At 33.1% G+C, this 15,883-nt stretch overlaps 2 non-coding genes across 2 annotated transcripts; both read left to right on the top strand.

The window, feature by feature from the left end:
- The first annotated feature begins 11,575 nt into the window (after nt 1-11,575).
- On the top strand, nt 11,576-11,700 carry LOC144251217 (U6atac minor spliceosomal RNA). Its single transcript, XR_013342649.1, has one exon. It is a non-coding gene; the product is annotated as a U6atac minor spliceosomal RNA (small nuclear RNA).
- A 2,816-nt stretch (nt 11,701-14,516) lies between these two features.
- Nucleotides 14,517-14,589, top strand: Trnaa-agc (transfer RNA alanine (anticodon AGC)). Its single transcript has one exon. It is a non-coding gene; the product is annotated as a tRNA-Ala (tRNA).
- Nucleotides 14,590-15,883: the final 1,294 nt, after the last annotated feature.

The following is a 15,883-nucleotide window of genomic DNA, read 5'->3' as shown; positions in this document are numbered from 1 at the left end:
TTGAAGACATATGAGATATGATTGAAATCCTTGAAGAATCCCTGGGAAGTCAACTAGGCTGGGAACGGTGGGATCACATGAAGAAAGATGAATCAACTTGGGAAAGAAGCTGGGCATTAGATAAAGTGGAAACATTAAGGGAAGAGGTAAAGGTACTTTATTTGTGATTGAGCTTTCTCTGACTTTGAAATTTGAGGCAGACTCATTGGGCAGACTACCTGTGAAAGCTGAAAGTTTGTAATCCTTGCTGAGGTGAATAGAGGAGGGACTCCCCAAAAATCCCTGTTGTCTGTGGCACACAACTCTCAGGTACTGAGCTTAGATTTGGTTTAAGGGCACTAAACTCTAACAATATTGTTTAATTCAAGTATTTTTTAACTGTGGGAGAATAATTCAACTTAAATATTTAAGACATCTGTTGCTTAAATACCTGTTGGAATGAAATGTGACCATTTCCCAAGATTGTTAATATTCTTATTTGTTACACAGCCCTCTATGTTAATATTAATTGCAAAATACTTTGTTTTCATATGTATGTTTTCTCAGCTTTTAATAATATACGTTTATCCTTTAAAATTAAAATTAATTCAACTTATTTGATTCAATTTATAATAGCTGATTGGTGTTGAGGTGCTGAGTGTAAGGCCAGGAGGTTTATGATTTAAAAAATGATCATACATTTAGAAAATTTGAAACTGATTTTGTTTTCATTAGGACCAAATGAAATTGCTGATAGCTCATCATTTTTCCCCTCCAAAAATGTTAACTTCACGTAGTTTAACCTAGCATATGTGTTATCTTTATTAGGAAATAAATACCTAATATTTTCCAAGTAAAAAATAACTACCCAACAGTTTAGAGAAGTTAATACACAAAATTCTAGTAAGGCATAGAATTATATACTAAGAAAGACATTTGGCATTATTTAGGCATTTACTTGTAAATCCGTTTGAAGGAATTTCTTAAAGGTATTTATTGTGATATTTTATATGCCATTTTCAATTTTCTGCTGAAAATTTCACCAAAATTATTTTTTATCTAAGATGAAGATCAAATGGAAAAAGAGTCCTATCCAGTATTAGGAGAAGGACTTTACAGTTGTGGCCTCATTCCTGGAAAATCTCTTATGTTTGCAACTATGGAACTATTGATGTTCATTTTAGTTCAGCATATGCCACATCTGAGTACCAAGATGTCAGACTCTCCAAGTCACATAGCCACTAAAACCCGGCTGTCAGAAGAAAGTGCTCCTCTGGTGTCAGCCACAGTCACCATTCTCTCTGATTTACAGTCCCTTTGTTCACCTGCTGGTACAGTATTGATCAGTATTTCAAAATGCATTATAAGCAGTAATGAAAGTGATCTTGCCTTGAATTTTAAACACTTATAATTTCTTTTTCTCTTAAATCTCAAGTGTGAAATGAGAGGTCAGTCTTTTAAAAAGATTTATGTACTTTTAAGATCCTATAATGATTAAAGATTCAAAAAATGAAAGACCTAAGCTGACTTTTCAGATATGTTTCTAACAAGACAGAACTGCAGACTGGGAAGATAGTAAGGTAGAATTACAAAGCTCATTATTTTCTAATCTGGTTGACATTCATGAGCAACATTGAAAAGCTAAAGAATTTCAGAGGAGAGTGACAGCCATCTCTAAGGAGTATCTAAAGAAATCATGACTAGTAAATATAATAGATATTGAAAAACTGTTGTATGGAAGCAAACTTTCCTTGTTTTGCTGGAAAGTAAAAATAATTATTAGTAAACATACTGGTAAATTTCAGTATAACCAAGGGACAATTTTTTGATTCTTACAGTTACCCTACATGTGTAAAAAGAATGACTTTCTCTCCTTGGAGTTTTGTAGGAAGCTACCTATAAGAATAGTGAAGGGATTCTTTTGTTAAATGTGTGGTTGATTTTTTTTTAGTTGTAGTTGGACACAATATCTTTATTTCATTTATTTTTATGTGGCGCTGAGGGTGAAACCCAGCACCTCGAACATGCTCAACCACTGAGCCATAACCCCAGGCCCCCCCACCCCCACCACCATGGTTGAATTTTTATCCACAAATTCTGGGATTCTATAATTTCTTCTTTGCTTACCTCAGTAGTCTTCTCATTTTTCTGGCTTGATTAGGCTGCCTTTAGTACACTGAAGTTTAATTATATATTTTAGAATTACTAATAAGATTCACCAGGTAACTTAGATGCTTCTCAATGTATATGGTAGTTTTCTCTTTCTGTTTTTCTATCTTCTTTTTCATTTTAATTATGAAGGGCATGGACTACTAAATAGGTGAAATATTAGCAGTAACAAAATGGCTGGGTTGGAAAAAGAAAATATCAGTTCTCTCTTCTCTAAAATAAATGGCAATTTCTTATGTTCTTTTTCAAACATTGAATTATAGTAAAAGTAATGTAGCAAATTTTATATAAAAACAAAGAAAATAAATAATATGAAACCATAGTCAGCCAGGCATGGTGGCATGCACTCTAGTCCCAGCTATTCCAAAGGCTGAGGCAGAAGGATCACTTTAGCCTAGGAATGTGGGGCCAGCCAGAGAAACAAAGTGAGACCCTGTCTAAAGGAAGAGGGGAAAAAAAGACAAACATAATTAATTGTAAAAAAAAAAATAAGGAATGGAAACTTCTACAGTGGCATTGAGTAGTTATGAGGTAATCTGATTTGTTTTTATATTAGGATGTATGCCAATCCTGCCTACAATTCTGTTCTTAATTGCAAGAATATTAAAAGACACAGCAATAAAGTCTGCAGACAATCAGGTTCCTCTACCAGTCAGTGCAGCTCTTCAAGGGATTAAAAGTATCGTGACACTTTCAATGGCCAAAACTGACAGCTCTAATTCATAGCACTCTTGCATGTATCCTGGAATATTCAAGACCAGGTAACCTGTCAGAGTTTTTTAAAACTTTTGATCTGTTCAGATATCTATCTGTTCCCTAATTAATTAATTATTTAAGTATTCTAATCAGAAAATTGCTGTATAACATTGAATTAACTCAGAGAGGTGCATTAGTCACATTTTTTGGATTTGAAGTTTCAATAACTCTGTCTGAATCATTGACTTTAAATATCTTTGTCTTAGAACTTTCATATATACTGGAAAGTTTAAAAAAAAGATATGATATATACCCAGAATTGACATGTGTTAGTATAATTGATATAAAATTGGAAAGAAGTTCAAGTATCTGTCACCTAAATGGAACCATAAACTTGGTATTGATATATTTTATTCCAGAAATTTCCCTATTATAAATTATATTTTCTATGTTAATATGTATCAATTATTTTAACAAATATACTTAGTTTATATATATGTATATATGCATTATATAGAAAGTGAGATAAGTAACCATGAATGATATATATTTTTGTACTATTTAATTTACATAAGTAATGTTATAATATCCCATTCTACTTTTTTTCCCTCTGTAATTAATTTTTGGTTCTATTAATGTAGATAAATAAAACCTTCATTCATTCTTAACTCCTATGTAGCTTTACATCACATTTATTTGTTCAATTATTCATTCCTGTCAATGGGTATTTTTGCTGTTTTTAGTTTCTCCCAATTAAAAACGTTGCTTTAGCAAACATGGATTGATTTTGTATGTGTGCCGTGAGAAATTTTCTAGGGTATATATCTATAAGTGGAATTGATGGCATATATTAACTTCCATTTTATCAGACATCGCCAAATTGTTCTCCAAAGTAGCCAAGTGAATTATCACTCACATCAGCAGCATAAGATGATCTTTGTTTCCCCATATCCTGACCAATACTTGGTATTATTTGGTTTCCAAATTTTGTTATATGATGGCTAATATGTCTTATCATGTTGCTTTAATTGTTACTTCTCATTTTCCTAATGAATATAAGTATTTTTCATGTTTGTGTTTCATTTGGAGGGAAATCCTTAGTCATGTTTTTGTCCATTTTCTTCTGTGTTTGGCTTTTTCTCTCAAGTTTTTTCTTTTTTGGCTATAAAGAAAATGTAGAAGAACTAAAAAAAAAGAATAATAAGGAAATATTTGTCCTGTTGCCTAATACAAAAATTCCACATAATTTAAAAATGTTTAGTAGCCCAGGAATCAGTGGATGGGACAGTAGAACAGAAGAGATTTGTATAGAAGACACATGTATTTTAAGCAAATAAACAATAAATATCATTTATTCATGATTCTTCAAATGGGTGTACCAATTAACTGTTTGAGAAATAAATTCTCATTATCCCTTCATCTTATATCATGATTTAAAATAAACATGAGATAAATTTAAATGGTAATATAAAATGCTTAAAATAAGAAAACAAAGAAAATACAGATGAGCTTTATTTGGCAGAATGGCAAAAGACTAACTATAAGTCAGTGAGAGATACTGCAGAGGAAATATACATATACATAGACTGATATGTTGGCCTATGTAGACATCAAAGCATCTTACATTGAAAAGTATCTGAAAAACTAATAATAATATCTATGTCACTGTTTATTCTATTAACAAATAAAGAGGTCTTATAAGAGAATTAATAACCAATAGAAGAAAGAACAAAGGAAAGAAGGCACATTAGGTAAAAGTGGTGGTGCACGCCTGTAATCCCAATGACTAGAGAGGCTAACACAGGATTGCCAGTTTGAGACCAGCTTCAGTGACTTAGTGAGGCCCCGAGCAGCTTAGTGAGACCCTGTCTCAGATTTTAAAATAAAAAGGACTGGGGATGTGGCTCAGTGATAAAGTAGGTTAAATTCCCGATACCAATTAAAAAAAGAAAAAAGAAAGAAAATGCATACTTGGGCTATATGTAGCTCAGTGGTAGAACAATTGATTAGCATGCATGAGGCACTAAATTTAATCCATAGTACCACACACACAGAATGCATACTCTTTGGCCTTGTTAATTAAAAAATTAAATTCAAAATTATTTATCATCAATACATTTATTTTACAATAATAAAATGTGTTATAAATATATTTGTCAGTGGGAAAAATTATTCATGATGATATATTAGTTTGAATTATATGTCCATTTTATCTGTTATATATCATATTTTTAAGCAAACATATATATAATTAACTTAGACCAGAAGAAATTAAGTCAAAACCTAGAAATTAAATCTAAACTGTCACTGGATGGTAGAATTACAAGTTTTATTTTCTTATTTTCTTTTCCATATGCTTTTTATATTTTGAATAATGTACAGATATTTAGAATGTGATTTTTTTAAAAAAATCATTTATAAGGGAAAAACTTTAGTTATATTAATGTAACTGAAATTATTTTAGCTTTATAAAGTGTTAATATTTTGCATCTTAACATAGATTTTAACAAACTTAAAAAGATTAAATGCCTCATATATGAATGTATGTGCAGATTGATAGATAAATAGAAATATCAGGAAGAAGAAATGCTTAAGAATTTGCTATAAGTAGTTTAGTTTTAATTTTGTTGAGCATATCTAGAATACACACACACACACACACACACACACACATATATATATATATATATATATATATATATAAAATGTAGTTGGACACAATACCCTTATTTTATTTTATTTTTAAGTGGTGCTGAGGATCAAATCCAGTGCCTCGCATGTGCTAGACACTCTATCACTAAGCCCCAGCCCTAGCCCTACAATATCTTTATTTTTTATTTTATTTTTTCTATGTTGTGCTGAAGATTGAACCCAGTGCCTCACACATGTGAGGCAGGCACTCTACCACTGTGCTTCAGCCCGAACCCTAAATTGTCAATTAAAAAAAAAATTTTTTAGTTGTAGAGGGATACAATGCCTTTATTTATTTATTTTTTTAAGTTTAATTTTATACAGTGCTGAGGGTCAAACCCAGTGCCTCACATGTGCTAGGCAAACACTGTACCACTGAACCACAACCCCAGACCTAAATTGTCAACATTAACAGAAAGTGTTTGCTATTTTATCAAGCTGGTTCATTATATGAAGTGAATTTGAAGGTCTGATAATACAATTAACTTGCCTAAGATATTCTGTCCAGAGCTGAACTCACAGGAGGTATACTTATGAATGAAGGATCAAAGCCATGGGAATATTGATATAGTATAAGGCTAGCAATTCCCTTAATTCTTTTTTTAAAGATAGAGAGAGAAAGGAGAGAGAGAGAGAGAGAGAGAGAGAATTTTTTAATATTTATTTTTGGTTTTCGGTAGACACAGCACCTTGGTTTTTATGTGGTGCTGAGGATGGAACCCGGGCCGTAAGCATGCCAGGCGAGCGCGCTACCGCTTGAGGCATATCCCCAGCCCCCCTTATTTCTTGCTTAAGAAAAAAAAATTATAATGAAGAATTTCCATTTGGAAACCCTACTTCTTTACTCTAAGAGCTGAGATATTTTATTTTAAAATATGTGTATGTGTATTTATGTGGACATACATACACATGTACATAAATCCCATCAAGAATGCTGCAAAACTTTTTTTTCACTTTTAATCCTTTGATTTTTGAAATAAATTTCAAACTGATTTTTTTTAGAGAGAGAGAGAGAGAGAATTTTAATATATATTTTTTAAATTTTAGGTGGACCCAACATCTTTGTTTGTATGTGGTGCTGAGGATCGAACCCGGGCTGCACACATGCCAGGCGAGTGGGCTACCGCTTGGGCCACATCCCCAGCCCGTCAAACTTAATTTCAAGTGTAGAAAACACCAATATACCCTCCTCCTAGATTCACCAGTTAACATTTTGCCTCAAGGATTTATTATTATCCACATAACCCTTATACCATTATTTTTTAAAAAAAATTTAGTTATACACGGATACAATATCTTTATTTTGTTTATTTATTTTTATGCAGTGCTAAGGATAAAACTCAGTGACTTACATGTGGGAGGCCAGTATTCTGCCACTAAGCAACAACTTCAGCTTCTGTACCTTTATTATTAATTTTGCTGAACCATTTGAAAATATGTTGAAGTCATCATAACTCTTTAAATACTTCACAGATTTCCTAAGAACAAGAACATTCCTTACATGATAATAGAAGAATTATAAAATTTAGGCAATTTCACATTGATAAAATGCTGTTATTATTCATATGCATATTTTAAATGTCCTAATCATGACTTTTATAAAACTTTTTCTTTTCCTTAGTTGTCATATTTCTTTAGTTTTCTTTAATCTGGGATAGTTCCTCAGGCTTAATCTTTTGTGACATTAATGTTTTTTTGTTTGTTTGTTTTTAAGTTGTAGTTGGACACAATACCTTCGTTTTTATTTATTTATCCACTAGTTTTTTATGTGGTGCTGAGGATCCACGTGGTAGGCGGGCACTCTACTGCTGAGTCACAATCCCAGCCCCATGACATTAATATTTTTGAAGAGTGCAGGCCATCTACTTTTGTAGAATGTTTCAGAATTTTGAGTTATATATTTTTTTCTTTACTTTTATGCATTTTTGGAAAAATACTATATAAATATTGTTATGTCTTCTCAGAGCCTTATATAAGAAAGCATATAATGTTGCTTTGTCTCATTATTGGGAATCTTAACTTTAATGACTTCGTTAAGATCGTATCTGCCTTGTTTCTCCACTATACAGTTGTCATTTCTCCCTTTTTTAACTAACAAGGAATCAATGGGGAGATATTTTGAAACTACCTTAATTGTTTGCTTTCTATCTAACTTGCACACAGTGGTTTTAGTATCCATTTTGCCTGAATTATTTATAATTACATGTTTCAAAATGGTAACATTTTAATTTATTTTCTTGATAAACTTTGATTAATGTTAGGAGCAGGAGAGAGTTGTTGAAGATTAAATTTCCAAAAGTTTTGGAAATGGCACTTTTTTTCCATTTTTCATTTTCAGAAGATTCTGTGTCCACACCTGATGAAGTTAGCATGCTGACAGCAATTGCACCCTTCCTGTGGTCTGCTGTAGTGAAATAATAGGAGTTCAGTCATTACAGAATGGCTGCATGAACACATTTAAAAATGCATTAAATTCATGTGACCCATGGGTAAGTTACACCTAAGCAAACATTCCACTTTATCAGGAGAATATCTGGTTGATTCACTAAAATGTGTTATATATAAGGAAAACCTAAATATTTACAGTAAGAGTTTTAAATGGAAAAACTAGAAAATATCACTGGGTTTAACTATAAAAGAAACACATTTGTATGTTTACTTAAATATGCAGAAATTCTCTAATATCTTTGATTAGTTCTCAGCCATATTAGGAGAGATTTTCAGGGTTTCCAATATTTATTTAAATGATACTCACTACATTAATGTATAAATTTATTATTACATGTTTTAATAAGCCTATTCAAAACTTGTTTGTTTAGAAAACATGTTTTATTATTTTACAGTGGTGAAGTCTTAAGTTATGATTATCAAATCTTCTGCATATCAGGAAAAATAAAACAACTTAGGAACATTCCTAGCCCCCTAGCTCCCTGAATCAGGGTCTTCAGAGTTGTGACTCAGGAATCTGTATTTTTAAAATGCTCCCCAGGTATTTCTGATGTCAGTGAAGTTTGGCAATTTGTATTCTACAAATTGCTGAAACAATTTTATTCCACTATTTTCCCCCAATACTTATAACTTTTCTTCCTATCCTTCTTCCTTTTTAAAAAAATAATTATTCATATGAAGTTTTTCTAATCTAAAAGCCAGTGAGACTTTATTTTCTATGGCTACAAAACTTAAATTGGTATAAAGAATTATTTTGAGAGATTCCGATTTTTTTGAGAGGTTTATTCAGTTAGCTTATTGAAAGAAAGTTCCATTACTCTCTTTCATTTCTCTTATACGGAAAATAACATTTATATTTTCATTGTGCTGTATTACATACATATTAAGATGTAATGTGATTGTAGAGCAGATAAGAACTATCATGTGTTAATTGATTGAATGATCTCCTTACATAGGTTCAAGCCAAATGTTACCAGCTTCTCCTCTCAGTCTTCCAGCATTCCAACCATGCGCTTTCAACTCCCTACATCCATTCGTTAGCCCCCATAGTGGTTGAAAAGCTTAAAGCTGTTGAAAGAAACAGACCAGCCAGTAACAATGAACTTTTGGCTGTTCAAGAGGGAATTAAAGTTCTTGAAACATTGGTTGCTCTTGGTGAAAAACAGAACAGTAAGTATTTTTAATAAAAAGCCATTACTCCAAAATGAAGACCTGTATTAGACATAAATCTTATTTGATATTGGACATAGGCATTTTCAACAGTAAGTTTACTAAGGAGCAATTACTGTCTGAAAGCATAATATATTTGCTTATGTTAGTAACATAATGCATTGAATTGATTATTTTTATGAGCAGAAATTCTTTTTTTTTCTTTTTTAAATTTTTATTGGTTGTTCACAACATTACAAAGCTCTTGACATATCATATTTCATACATTAGATTGAAGTGGGTTATGAACTCCCAATTTTACCCCAAATGCAGATTGCAGAATCACATCGGTTACACATCCACAATTTTACATAATGCCCAATTAGTAACTGTTGTATTCTGCTGCCTTTCCTATCCCCTACTATCCCCCCTCCCCTCCCATCTTCTCTCTCTACCCCATCTACTGTAATTCATTTCTCTCCTTGTTTATTTTCCCATTCCCTCTCAACCTCTTATATGTAATTTTGTATAGCAATGAGGGTCTCCCTTCATTTCCATGCAATTTCCCTTTTCTCTCCCTTTCCCTCCCATCTCATGTCTCTGTTTAATGTTAATCTTTTCTTCCTGCTCTTCCTCCCTCTCTGTTCATAGTTGCTCTCATTATATCAAAGAAGACATTTGGTATTTGTTTTTTAGGGATTGACTAGCTTCACTAAGCATAGTCTGCTCTAGTGCCATCCATTTCCCTGCAAATTCTATGATTTTGTCATTTTTTATTGCTGCATAGTACTCCATTGTGTATAGATGCCACATTTTTTTATCCATTCATCTATTGAAGGGCATCTGGGTTGGTTCCACAGTCTAGCTATTGTGAATTGTGCTGCTATGAACATCGATGTGGCAGCATCCCTGTAGCATGCTCTTTTAAGGTCTTCAGGGAATAGTCCGAGAAGGTCAATAGCAGGGTCAAATGGTGGTTCCATTCCCAGCTTTCCCAGGAATCTCCAAACTGCTTTCCAAATTGGCTGCACCAATTGGTGCGGCCAATTTGCAGTCCCACCAGCAATGTACAAGAGTACCCTTTTCTCCACATCCTCGCCAGCACTTGTTGTTGTTTGACTTCATAGTGGCTGCCAATCTTACTGGAGTGAGATGGTATCTTAGGGTGGTTTTGATTTGCATTTCTCTGACTGCTAGAGATGGTGAGCATTTTTTCATGTACTTGTTGGTTGATTGTATATCCTCCTCTGAGAAGTGTCTGTTCAGGTCCTTGGCCCATTTGTAGATTGGGTTATTTGTTATCTTATTGTCTAATTTTTTGAGTTCTTTGTATACTCTGGATATTAGGGCTCTATCTGAAGTGTGAGGAGTAAAAATTTGTTCCCAGGATGTAGGTATGAGCAGAAATTCTAAATGAATTACTGATGACATTTCAACATACTGAGTTTTAAATTTTTTGGGAATACATCCTTTAAGACTGAGGAAAAATGCATATGTCCTTTAGATTTTTAAAAATATTTTTTTAGATGTAGTTGGACACAATATCTTTGTTTTATTTGTTTATTTTTATGTGGTGCTGAGGATCGAACCTAGTGCCTCGTACTTGCTAGGCAAGCGCTCTACCAGTTTCAGTTGAGTTGATTCAACTGAAAATTATTTTAACTATTAAAGGCAGTAAGATCAGTGCTGGGATTACACAATGAATTAGATTTAGAACTCATCTTTATGAAGTTCACAGTAGTAAAATAAAAATACACATAAAATTATATTGATTTTTCTAACATGCCATACTGTCAGTGATAAATTTTCTACCAAAATAACCTATATATTAATTTATTACTAATTTCAACTAAATTTATCAATTTCTCTAAAACAGTTGTCTCTAACTTTCTCAATTTTGACACTCCTTCCATGCATATATTAGTAATTGCCTCTTTTTCTTTCTCCCCATAATCTGCGAATCATTAATCATCAGATCAAATGAATTTGTCTTTTACATTCATCTGTTCATTTTTCTCTTCTGCTATCATAGTTCTAGAATATAGATTTTTAGAAGGGAGTTATTGCAATGGACTTCCTTTCTTTTCATTTTTTCTTTCTTCTCCTTTTCTTTCACTCTTTTCCTCTGTTCAGGGCTTTGTGGACCTTGTACATGCTAAAGCTTATGCTTTATCACTGAGTATCAACTCCAGTCCTGCAATAGATTTTCAAAAACCTCTACTACCTTTCCAGTTTCCTGTGAAAAATTTTTAAGAGAAAGAGTATTTGCAAATGAGATAATTAAGAAAAAGTTGAGGGCTGGGGTTGCGGCTCAGTGATAGAGCACTTGCCTAGTGCATGTGACGCTTCAATTCTCAGCACCACATAAAAATAAACAAATACATAAATAAAGATATTGTGTCCATCTACAACCAAAAATTTTTAAAAAAGCAATTGAGTGATAGTGTTGAATGACAGGATAAAAGGTTATAACTCTCTTGACAAGGATGGAAGAGCCATTGGGCCAGACAGTAGGCATTAGATTAAGACATTGCCACTTTCTTCTATGACATCTAACCATCATTTTTTCAGAAAAATAGAAGGGACATTGGAAGAGTAGAAGTGTGCTTTGCAGGTAGGGGGACACATTGGGGAGGAAGGAGGCAAGGGGAAGGGGAAGAACTGGGGAATGTAGTTAACCAAATTATTCTAAGGACATTTATGAATATATCACAGTGCATTCCAATTTATATGTAACTATAATGCATCAAGTGAAAAATAAGTCCATAGAAGGAAGACCAATAGAAAAGAGGAAGGGAACCAGAGAGAAAGCAAAGGAAAGGGAAGAGGTAAGGAGTATTAGGATTGAAATGGAGAAAACTATGTTACTTCTTTTATGAATATGTCAGAATGAACTCTCCTTTTATGTATAACTATAATCCACTGAAAAACAAACTTTAAAAAATCAAGGATAAAACAAATTCAAGAATTGAAAATTCATGCAGTGGCTCTGGAGGCTGAGACAGGAGAATTGCAAATTCAAAGAAGCCTAAGCAACTTAGTGAGGCCATGCTTCAAAATAAAAAAATATAAAAAGGGCTGGGGATGTGCTCAGTGGTTAAGTGCCCCTGGGTTCAATCTGTAGTACCAAAAGAAAGGAAAAAGAAAATTTACCCCTTTGGAATCATATCACTCAATATAAAGGTAAGTCTAAAAATGTTGTTGTCAAATTAATATATTTATTCATTTATTTGAAGGTACCCTCCTAATGGATGTTCTATTAATTAATAAGATTCATTTTCCTGTGTGTGTGTGTGTGTGTGTGTGTGTGTGTGTGTGTATGTGTGTGTGTGGTACTGACATTGAACAGGGCCTTAAGCACACTAGACAAGCATTCTACCACTGAGCTACACCTGCACTGTGTTTAGCCTTAGATTTTAATTTTTTAAAAAAGCCAGCTACTTATTCTACCTTTTAAAAGTCTTGGTATAATAAAAAACATTTGTAATCTGAATAAAGCTGTCCAAGGCTATAAAATGACTTCACATATTATAAAATTCCTCTATTTAAAGTGTACAATTCAGTTGTTTTATTATAATCACAGGGTAGTACAACTCTCACTATAGTCAATTTTGAACATTTTAATTATTCCCAAAAGAAAATCCATATTTTTTACCTGTCATCTCACAATTTTCCATTTCCCATCAGCCTTAGGCAACTGCTAATCTACTTTCTGTCTCTATAAATTTTCTACAGTGGTATTTCATATAAGTGAAATCATATAATATGTGGTCTTTTGTGACTGGTTTTTTATCTGTGCAAAATATTTCAAGGCTCATCCATGTTGTAATGTGAATCAGTAATCCATTACTTTTTATGGCTGAATATTATTCCATTGTCTATATGCCACATTTTATCATCAACTGATATATTTTATGAGTTGAAGGACATTTGGTTACTTTCACTTTTTGCCTGTTATGAATATGATATTCTGAATAATTATGTACCAGTTATTGTGTGTGTGTATTTGTATACTTATATATACATATTTTTTTTGTTTTGTTTTGGGTACTGGAGATTGAACCCAGTGGTGCTTAACTACTTAGCCATATCCCCAGCCTTTTATATGTTTTATTTTGAAGCAGCATCTCACTAAGTCCTCAGGGCCTCACTAAATTGCTGAGGTTGGTCTTGAAATTTCTATCCTCCTGCCTCAGCCTCCTGAGTCACTAGGATTACAGGTGCACACCACCATGCCCAGCTGGATACATGTTTTAATCTTTTGAGTATATCCCTAGGAGTGGAAGTGCTGACTCAAATAGTAACTTTATTTTTAACTTTTTAAGGCACTGCAAGACTGTCTTCTAGTCTCATTTTTTTGCACACATGCATGTGTACACATATCTCCTTTTCAGTTATCTATTTATATATTTATTTCTGCCTTGGCTATATTTTGCTGTTCTTGGTACCTCTCAAACTTTTCCCATCATTACCCTTTTCAGGGTAGACTGCATCATATCTTAGTAAAGTCTCTCTTCCCCTCCTCCCTGCCTCTCTTCTTTTCTTTTTCTCTCTCTCTGTTAGTACATCTTTATTCTTTCTCTAAATATTGTTAAGCCATTGATAACTTAAATTCTAATTATCTGCAATCAACTATCAAAGGAAATTCTTTTTGATGCTTTGTATTTATTAATATTTCCCCAGCCCATGAGATTTTTACAACCCAAAAAATCATATCTATTTAGATTATAAACATCCAGTGTCATATAGCTAAAAGAAGAAGCAGCATCATAGCCAGTGAATTCTGAAGCATGATCTAAGTAGTTTAAATAGCATAAGCAATAAAGTATCTTCTGTTTGCTTTCCAAGTTCTCATTAATCAATATTATAGGTTTGGCTTCTCAATTTATCTAGAGAAAAATAAGCTCTGAAGTCAGGCATTCCTGTTCTGAATAGATTCTACTATTCACAGGGATAAAATACAGGACCACATCTACAAAATGAGTGGAAAATTTACTAGGTATTTTTTCTTTGATCTTTTACTTATCTAAAAAGTACATCTGTCTTCATAGTTATCTGCTTATTTTTATCAAGAGTGAATCTTTGGATAATCCTTTAATATTGACAAATAATAATAATATTAAGTTTGATAAATTGTCTTTACATGTGTGTAAAATTGTTGTTACAGTATGACAGCATAAAACATCAAATATTTCATGCAGGCACAGAAATTGTAAAGTATTCCAGATCATGGGGCTTGGGATGTGACTTAGTGGTAGAGAGCTTTCCTAGCACATGTGAGGCACTGGGTTTGATCCTCAGCCACATAAAATAAATGATTAAATGAAGTTGCAAAAAAAATATTGCAGATCATTAACTATCAATAAAAGCTGCCACTTCTTGGCTGGGGCTATAGCTCAGTGGTAGAGCGCTTGCCTAGCAAGCATGAGGCCCTGAGTTCAATCCTCAGCACCACATAAAAATAAATAAGATAAAAGCTGCCATTTCTGTTGAATGCCAGACTTGTGTTAGACACTTTATATTCATCATGTCTTCCTTTCAAACAGTACTGAATGATGGATATAATTAGCCAATTTCCAAAACATTTAATTTATGAAATAACTATTTAATTATATGCATTAATATTCCTCACATTTGGGGGTGGGTGGGTATCAGGGATTGAAGTCAGGGATGTTTAACCACTGAACCACACCCCCACCTCTTTAAAGAATTTTTTTAATTTTTTTTTATTTTGAGACAGTGTGTCACTAAATTTCTGAGGCTGACCTTGAACTTGCAGTCCTCCTGCCTCAGCCTCCCGAGTCAGTGGGATTACCAACCTATGCCACCATACCCAGCTACACATTTTCTTCATTCTTAATTGGAATTTTTATGTTTGTGTAAGAAATGGCTAAAGTATAGCTATAAATAAATTTCTTTCCTTAATACTTTCCATCAGATGGGTTATTTTAAAAACCTGATTTAATCATTATAAGTTCATCTCTAGTTCTTTCTTATACAGCTCACAGAATTTTACTTAAGTAAGAATTTTATATATCAATCATAACTATCCCAGGTTTTTATAAAAATTATCCTAAGCCAGCATGTGATAATCATGTCTACCAGTGACAAGTTACAACTACTCTTTCTTTCCCATTTACTCTATTCTTTTCCCAAAGAGGAATTTGTTTACACCCTTTGTCTGATATCCAAAATTCTCTGTCTCTGTCATTGGAACTCATGGCTTTCTACCTCAGTATGTTCTCATACCTATAATGTCTTTTTCCCTACCCCACTACTGTCAATTCTACCCAAAGAATCCATAGAAATTTAAGTGGACTTCTTCGAGTATTCTAACTTCCATTATTGATACTTTCTTCCTTTCTTTTTCCTTTGTTTTTGATTATTTTCTTTACCTCTTTTTTCATTTCAAATTATTTCAAGTTAGAGAGAAAAATGGCTTTTGGTTTATTTGTGAAAAAAAGGGCTTTAATCTTTTTGTTGGTTGGTTGGTTGGTTGGTTGATTGGTTGGTACTGGGGATTGAACCCAGGGGTTTTTACCACTGAGCTGTATTGTCAGCCCTTTTTAATTTTAATTTTGAGTCAGGGTCTTGTTAAGTTGCTGAGTATTTTTGCCGAGGTTGCTGAGGTGACCTTGAACTTGGGATATACTTGTTTCAGCCTCTGGAGTTGCTGGGATTACAGGATAGTGCTACTATGCCCAGCAAGGGCTTTAATCTTGTCCAATGAGCATATAAAGAGACTCAGAGG

The sequence above is a fragment of the Urocitellus parryii genome, chromosome Y (genome assembly GCF_045843805.1).
Source record: "Urocitellus parryii isolate mUroPar1 chromosome Y, mUroPar1.hap1, whole genome shotgun sequence".
NCBI classification, from domain to species: Eukaryota; Metazoa; Chordata; class Mammalia; order Rodentia; family Sciuridae; genus Urocitellus; species Urocitellus parryii.
This window is presented reverse-complemented; position numbering and strand designations above follow the sequence as displayed.